We start from the raw sequence: 8657 nt of genomic DNA, 5'->3' as shown, positions 1-8657 counted from the left end.
CACTGTAGAGGACATCAGGACTTAATGTTTATCAGGCATTTTGGGAGACACAACAAGTGAATATGGAAATAAATTATACATCAATATTCCTATGAAATATTAGATATTATTATTAAAACGTTGCCAATTATTACTCCAATTATTACACTTCTTTTTGCATTAAATGTTGCTCCAAGAACACATTAATGTGCAAATTAGATACAGTGTATAGACACATTGCATTGAATGGGAATATTAATGTATGGCCATTTTACCCACATATTGCATAAAGTAATTTTAATTAAATTTTGGTTAAAAAAATCCCATTGTTTTTGCCTATAGCCTACATATAATTTCATGTCATTTTATTTTTTAAACAACTGAGTCCTGGTGTCCACTACAGAGGACATAGCATAACGTATGAATACAATATTATTATTATTTATTTATTTTACCATTTGTTTCTTGTGCTCTAAACAATGTGATGACATAAATAAAAAAAACTAAATTCAAAAAACTTTTTTTTTTCTGGGTCTCAGGAGGATATTGTAATATTTAATATTATGATGGAACATAATATTATTGATATTCAAGATGACAAAAGTTTAAAAAGATAATTTTTTTGATTCTGTAGGCTATTGACCAGATTTCTGAAATGAAAACTGAGGACATGTCATAGTAGTACAGTGGTCAAAATGTCATTAAAATCTCACTTTCTATAACGCTTCAGTTTTAACTATGAAAGTGTGAGGTAAAATGTAGCTAACATAATATTTAACAACTGTTACTATAAAAATGTTACAAGGACCAAAGCCCCGTTCACACTGCCAGCGACTTTCGCTGTCTGTCGCTAGTCTCTGTGAGTTGCTTGTGGGCGTTCCCAGTGCTGTCGCTCTAATGTTATTGGTAGACTGCACGTTTGGCCATATCTATAGAAAGTACAATCTTAAGTGATATAAAACTAAGATATCATTATAATTTGAATAAAAGTTGCATGAAGTTGAAATTTATGCAACTTTTGTTGCGTGTCTCGCATCGCTTGACACGCCCACATTCTGTCGTCAATGGTCACTGTCGCTTGTGTCGCCAGAAGTCGCCAGCCCTCCATTGAATTTAATGGGATCATGTCGCTTTGTCACTGCGTGTCACTGGCGGTGTGAACGTGGCTCAAGAGTGACTCAAACGACTTTTTTGTTTGTTTGTCAAATTTCACCATTTTAAATGAAAATATAGGCTAGTCATTTTTTATGTAACTCATTACTGAATGTAACTAGACAAGAAACAGTAACAGTCAGAGCCATTTTCTAAATATTTGGCATAATATTAAGAGTTAATGTGTGCATATGCCTATATAAAGTATTATTTGCAAATACTTAAAATGGATTACTTTACAATAAATTCTAGGGTTTTGCCCATTACTAAATGGCCATAAAAATGAAAAATCTTTTAATGACGCAAAAAAATATAAATATTCATCAAGCTTGCTTGCATGACGTACGAGAAGCAATGAGGTTCATATGTTACGCAGCATGTTTGAGCTTCAGCAAGAACCAATGAGGTTCATTCTCGTGTTACGCAGCACGTTTGAGCTTCTGCAAGAACCAATGAGGTTCATTCTCGTGTTACGCAGCACGTTTGAGCTTCTGCAAGAACCAATGAGGTTCATTCTCGTGTTACGCAGCACGTTTGAGCTTCTGCAAGAACCAATGAGGTTCATTCTCGTGTTACGCAGCACGTTTGAGCTTCTGCAAGAACCAATGAGGTTCATTCTCGTGTTACGCAGCAAGTTTGAGCTTCTGCAAGAACCAATGCTGAACATTTTAGATATTTCCCTAATGAAGCACACCTGATTCAACTCATCAGCTCGTTAGTAAAGACTCCAAGATCTCAAATGTGTGTGTCAGATAAGAGAGACATCCAAAATGTTAAGTGTTGGGGGATACTTCCAGGACCAGGATTGGAAACCACTGCTTTACCACCTCTCCCACTCTGAGGGAGGAACCACTCAGCCACAGAAACACACCTTTAGAGTGCCATCTTCCCAGCATACCTGATTGCTGTACTTCAAAATCTCATCCACGTACTGTAGTCCTCCAGAGCACAGCCATTGTTATAGAGGGAGAGTATCTGGTCCTCCGGTGGGATCCTTACTGCTGCTAGATCCATGTTTTGGGTCTGTTCTTCTGTCACAGCTAGTTCATACAAGGTGAAAAAAGGATCTATTTGCAAGCAGTTTATTCAGAAAAAAACAAAAACACTCTTAGAACAGACTTAGAATGCACAGGAACCGAAAACCAAACCATATAACACAGTCAAGAAAAGAACCAAACAAGGGAATATAAAAAACCCAAGATAACGAAGAGTAAAACAAGGCATCAACTAATAGGTAACTATGGTAACTTAGGACACATGGACTAAACACAGGAAAATAAACCAAACACATACAAGGCATAAAAGAGCCTGCCTCTTCCTACACAGGCCACAAGATGTCAAGAGCCAGAGTGTAACAACCAGCAGTATGAGAAACCAAATCAGGCTGGAAGTTGGAATACGGGGTAAATGAAAAGTTGCATGGGTGAATTCTGAACAACTTTAGTAAGAAAAAAATTTTTTCTTTTTTTTTTTCATAACCTTTTATAATTTAAGTTCTTTCATCTCTTGGGAATTTCTGAAGAGAAAGAAAGGACGTTTTTTCTTATAATCACAGAGAATTAGAACAAAACAGATTTTACATAAAATAGCTTTGAAGGTCCAAGCTTCTATTTGGTCAGAAAAATAACCAAAACTATCATATACATAAATGTATGTAATGCATCCAAGTGTATTTATTTGAAATATGGTATAATATAAAATACATCTTTTAGTGAGGTTAGTGTAAGAGTGTTCCAAGGAAAAGGAAATACATCTACTGCAACAAACAGAATTTAGATATAAAATAAGAAATGTGAGCAGTTAGTGTCTGATCAATGAATTGATTTAAAACAAACATGAAAATAACCCAAATATAATGGTAGTAGTATATTCATCATCAACTAAGAACTAGTCCATATTTGACAATAACATGTTTCCTTTTGTATCAGATTCGAATTCCATTCTATAAATAAAGAAGATTCATACAGAATGAACGTGCATAAGCATTTATGGAGGAGATGAGGGATGGTGAAGCAGTTGCCAAAAATTGTGCAGATTTTTGATTTTTAAACATATTTATGTTTTTTATGTAACTAAGCTGCCATACATTTTCATTGACATAATGTTGCTATTCAAGTTTATTTAAATGCTGTGTATGGGTGCTTGTTATGTAAAGGTAACATTAATTTCTTGGAAAACTGTACACCATGCAATAATGTATTCTTCCAATTTTTATTTTTTATTTTTATCTGAACAGGGGCCTGTTTCAATAAGGAGGTTCAACCAACTCTGAGTTAAAACTTGAACTCTGAGTTGACTTATCCTGAGATGGGAAACTCTGAGTTTTTGGTTTCAGAACAGCTGAAATGAGTTAGTTCAATCAACTCTGAGTTGACTGACTCTGAGTTTAGCGCGTGCACCACAACTATAAAAAGCCATTATCAATGGAGCACAGATATTATGAGTCACCATGGCAACAGCGCCAGACAAAAAGAGGTCTTCATATTTCTTCACATTTTAATTACTGTTATACAGTGATGGGTTTAATTAATTACCAAGTAATCTAAATACTGTAATTTAACTAAAGGGATTACTCTTAATTCTTCTGTAATTTAAAGTTAAATCTGATGTAATTGTATTAGACTATAGAACAATTCTGTATAGGCTATTTAACATACATTTTTAAAAGGTATATTTTTAATGTAACCTTCTCCCTCTACACACTTTGGTCAATTCAATAATAATTCATGCAAATATTGTTTATTTGAAAGCATTAAAAGTGCAGTTTCTTGTCTCTCCTTGTATTGTTCAAGTGTTTAAGGTTGACATGGGATTTAGTAATTAGTAATAAGTAGACCAATAATTTCTAAAGATAGTCATTATTACATTAATCTAATTACACTGTTGAAGATGTAATTTGTAGTTAGCAATACAGGTAACTTACCCAACTGTTATAATATCAGAGGTGAAACTGGAAGAACAGTGTGTTATTCAACCTAATTTTAATTTTCATGTAGGTGCAATCCTGCAGGTGTTAAAAGAACATGGCAGCAGCTGAAAATGAAATATAAAAACATAATTCAGTCAAGTAAGGCTTGAGCATATCATGGGTGTAGGCTACCTGACTTTACAAACATTTGACATATTAAACAACTAAAGCATCCAGTGTCTAGCAGTGCAGCAGCATTTTTGGCTGAGGGAATTCCTGGAGGGACTTCAGAGCCAGTCCCAAAGATCCAAGGGCCTTCATAAAATGTAAGAGGTTTACATATGTGTTATTTTTTATATAGGCTATTTTTGATATTTCCATTTATTTTACTTTGGGTTAGGATTTTTGTTGGTCCCAATAGATTCTGATGGTAATATCTGTCTTTTGGAGCCTCCTGTCCCAACAGAACCCCAGGCAGTTGTAAGTCGCCTACTCAATACACCAGAAATTATGACAAATAGTGTTATAAAGTGTACTCAACCAAATGCTCATCACATGGGGATAAAGTGTTTCTGCTGCCACAGAGAGGCCTACAGAGGTAATGTTAATATTATGTGTCTACACATCAAACAATCTACACATTCACATTTTTTCACATTTTTATGTGGAGTAGCCTACAGAATCTAAGTTTAATCTAAGTATAAACGGGTATTCTTATCTCTACCTCCGCCCCCAGAGTGTGGAAGAACAGCAGGAGGACGGTCCATCAACTTCTGGTGCACAGATGAACAGTTCAGTGATTTCCAGTAAATGCCACAGTTTAATTCTGTAGAATTTGTTTAGAACTACATAATGTAACTAACTCTAATCTACTACTGTGTTTTCAGTTGCCAGTTAAGGAGTTATATAGACTTCATCTTATAAAAAATAAAAAAGCAATATTTTATTTATTAATAAAAGATTAATTTTATTAATAAAAATGTACTGAAAGAATGAATGAGGTGTTTAAACACCACTTCCTCTCTAAAAAAGTGGAGGAGACCTAATGAAACTGGGTTTACTGAAGAAAACCTGCTCCCGACCAGGTTAGGTTCACAGAGTAAGTTACCATGGTAACTGACTCTGAGTATAAGTTACCTCTCTTTCTGAAACAGGCTTGACTTACTCTGCTTTCTCAGGTTTAACATACCTCCCATTCTGAAACAGAAAACTCAGAGTTTCCCTCATTTCAGGGTTAACATACTCAAGAGTTTTCACTTAACCTCCTTTCTGAAACAGGCCCCTGGAGTCTGTTTAACTAACAGACTGAAAGTTTTTAAGAGAGGAGAGAAGGGAGCAGAATCGGGAAAGGCCCTTTTGCTTTTTATATATTTTATTATTTTGCCATTGCCCCACACTCACACCTTCAATTACATAGATAAACGTTGATCATCTAAACAATGAGTGAAACAAATGAGTGAAAATTTCATAACATTTCAATTTAAAAATAAGTTTATATGCATTTGGCAGATTTGACAGACTTACATTGCATTCAAGGTATATTTGTGTGCATTTATCAGTTAATGCACTCCTTGAGAATTTAACCAAGGAGACCTTGGTTAAATTCTCAAGGAGTGCATTAACTGATACTGTTTAATCAACACTGGTGGTAGAAATGTTCATTACTTAGACATATTGATTTTATAGAAATTATGGATTTTATATTAGTTTGGTAAAATAAGTACAATGTGATGACTTGAGTCAACATTTACCATACTGTACAATTTCCATTCAGCAACTCTAAGGGTGATTTGAAACGTGTCTTGTATTTGCTGCTATTGGTAGAATTTCTAAACTGAAATCAGATCAATTATTGAACTATGCCTCTGATGCTTAATTTATGGATATTCCCTATGTTTGATAAAGATGTCTCAGAGTCTGTTGCTTATCAGTTCTTGAGCTTGTGTGAGGCGTTCCAGTCGCTTCTTTAGATCAGCTCTCCTGCGTCCTCGCTCTGAGTCTTCATTCAGCAGTCTGACCACATCTGCCCCGTTCCTCAATTCTAGCATCTGATGCCGCAATGTCTTAGCTGCATCCTTCAGCATGAAGAGAATTATCAGCATGGGCACATAGTCTGTAAGGCGTTGATAGACGATCCATGGAGATAGGACATGAATTACGATAGCATTCACTTGAAAAATAAAGATATTTGAGCCACCTTTTGGGGTTGATTGGCCCTTTGGTGAACCTCTAGTGCCAATGCACTAACCCAATACATCTGACCTGGATGCACATATAGATTCTTCAAAACAACAAGGGGTTTTCACGCCAATTGGTTTCCCAAAGTACCTTTTTCCACCACAAAAAGCCTTTGTAAAATGAAAAGGTTTTATGGATGAAAGGTTCATACATAATGCCAACGAATAACTTTTATTTAGAACCTTTATTTGAATATAATGTAAGTAAGCCATTTTTAGGTCCCCTGAAATGAAACACTCTGTGACGAGCTTTCCCAACTAACATGATACAGCAACACTGACACAACCAGCATTTTGGGAAGTTGTGGTCGACCAGTGCCAGATGGGTTGGCTGTTTGCATTTTTGTTTGGAGACACAGAAAGAACACACTTAGCCTTTAACCCTTAAACTCCATACCGTGGGTCTTTAGTGACCTGGGATTCATTCACTATACCCTCCCCCTCATTAGGGCCCGAGCACCGATGGTGTGAGGACCCTCTTGGAATTGCTCCGTTTATTATTATTTTTATTTTTTTTAATTAGACATCAACATTCTAAGTATTCCTCAATCTATTCATTATAAACAATACAACAAGAAAAAAACATTTATATAAAAGAATGTATTTTTTATAATGTATTTTTTTGTAAAAGGTGTATAGTGTTGCTAGTGACCTGGGGTATGCAATAGTGTAAGTATTTTACTATGCAAAAATAATTGAACTTCTGGTGACTCAATAAGTGCAATTCACCTTTATTCCTCCAGGTGGCAACGTCTGATGATGTGATGTTTCACTTATAATTACCTTGGGCTAAAGAAAAGAATGGTTTTGCAATTGTGTTACCCGCCACATAATAAAGAGCCAGTTTGTCTGGAACTAGATGTCTCGTATATTTTTTAACAACTTGTCCTGAGTGAAGACCAGTTGCTCCATATTAATAAACTCTTTGATTATTTTCTCCACTTTGGCATCTTGTATTGACTGAATGTTATCAATCTTTTTCTGAGGAGTATAACACAATATATCAAATTGAATAATAATAATGCAAAAGTTTTACTTTTGGGGTACTAAACAAAAGACAAATTGCATACTTCCCTGAACTTATTTTGAACAATCACTGAAAATGAAATGTTTGTTTATATGACAAGTAAAAAAAAAAAAGAATATTAAAACAAGTTTTTAAAAAATGTTTATTGCTAAAAAATGAATAACTATCAAATTTGAAAATAGTAACCTCATACGTTGTGTTTCCATAGCTGGCTCTTGAAGGGCTGCCACATGGTCTTGATGACGTTTTCAAATTCACAGAACTCATTGAACGCAAGCAATTCTCTGCCACAATGCATCTCATTATACTTGTCTATCATTTCCTTCACTTTTGCATTGACTAAATTTGTAATAATAATGATAAAAGAAAGTCAGGTTTAAGGACCTTGTTAACATCTGTTAACATCTTATCTTCACACAAATGATACTTCAGTGCCTCTTAGGTAGATGTCTCATTTCTTGAACACAGGACGTAGAAGTGCATGAAAGTTTTTATCTTTTGAATGTCCTTTTCAACTCAGTTCATTAAATAAATGAACTGAGTTGAAAAGGTTGATGAACTTATATAGGAAATCTTAATCAATGAATGAATGAATCAATCAATCAATCAATCAATCAATCAACATTCAATAACTAAATAAATTACCATAACATTATTTAAGGAAAGATAAGATTTAATTTGCTTTATTCACAGAGTCCTTACCTCACTGAGAAAAGCTCCCATCTTTTCTTCTTCCAGAGGTGGATCTTGATTGTACTTTTTAAGCTCTTCTCACACACTGAGTAGCCTAGTATCAATCTGCTCAATTGTACAAGTGTGGTAGCGATTTCTGTATCCATAAGAAAACATATTTGGATGAATATATTTAACATTTAGTTCAGTTTCTGTTTCCATTGTCATGATCACAATTGTAGTTCAGATCTCTTGATTATTTTGGTCCAGACCAATAAAAGAAAACAATACATCTAGTGCTGGTTCACTTAGCGTTCACAGTATTTTGCGAGAATTTATGCTGGGCAAAATGCACTCGTCTAAATGTGCGTACATATGATGTTTTTTTGAGCGGCTGAGAAGAACTCGTGAAGAACTTATAAAATGTGTAAAGGAGTCAAAACAGCGGTAGGAATTCCTGCATACGGCAAAGTACCGGACTGTTCATATGACCCAGAGCAATCGCACCTGAGTTCTTTCTAATCAAAACAAAACCTGTGTCTTGTTTCCTTGTTTTCTGATGTATTTTAGCCCTCAGTTTGTTTGAGTTCATTTATCCTGTGTTGTCTGTGTATAATGTAAAGCTGTTGCATGATTTTCCTGCTGCTCTTGCACTCCTACGTAGTTTTGGATTGTAAATAAA

The sequence above is a fragment of the Abramis brama genome (assembly GCF_963993115.1).
Source record: "Abramis brama genome assembly, chromosome: 10".
In the NCBI taxonomy this organism is placed as follows: Eukaryota; Metazoa; Chordata; class Actinopteri; order Cypriniformes; family Leuciscidae; genus Abramis; species Abramis brama.
This window is presented reverse-complemented; position numbering follows the sequence as displayed.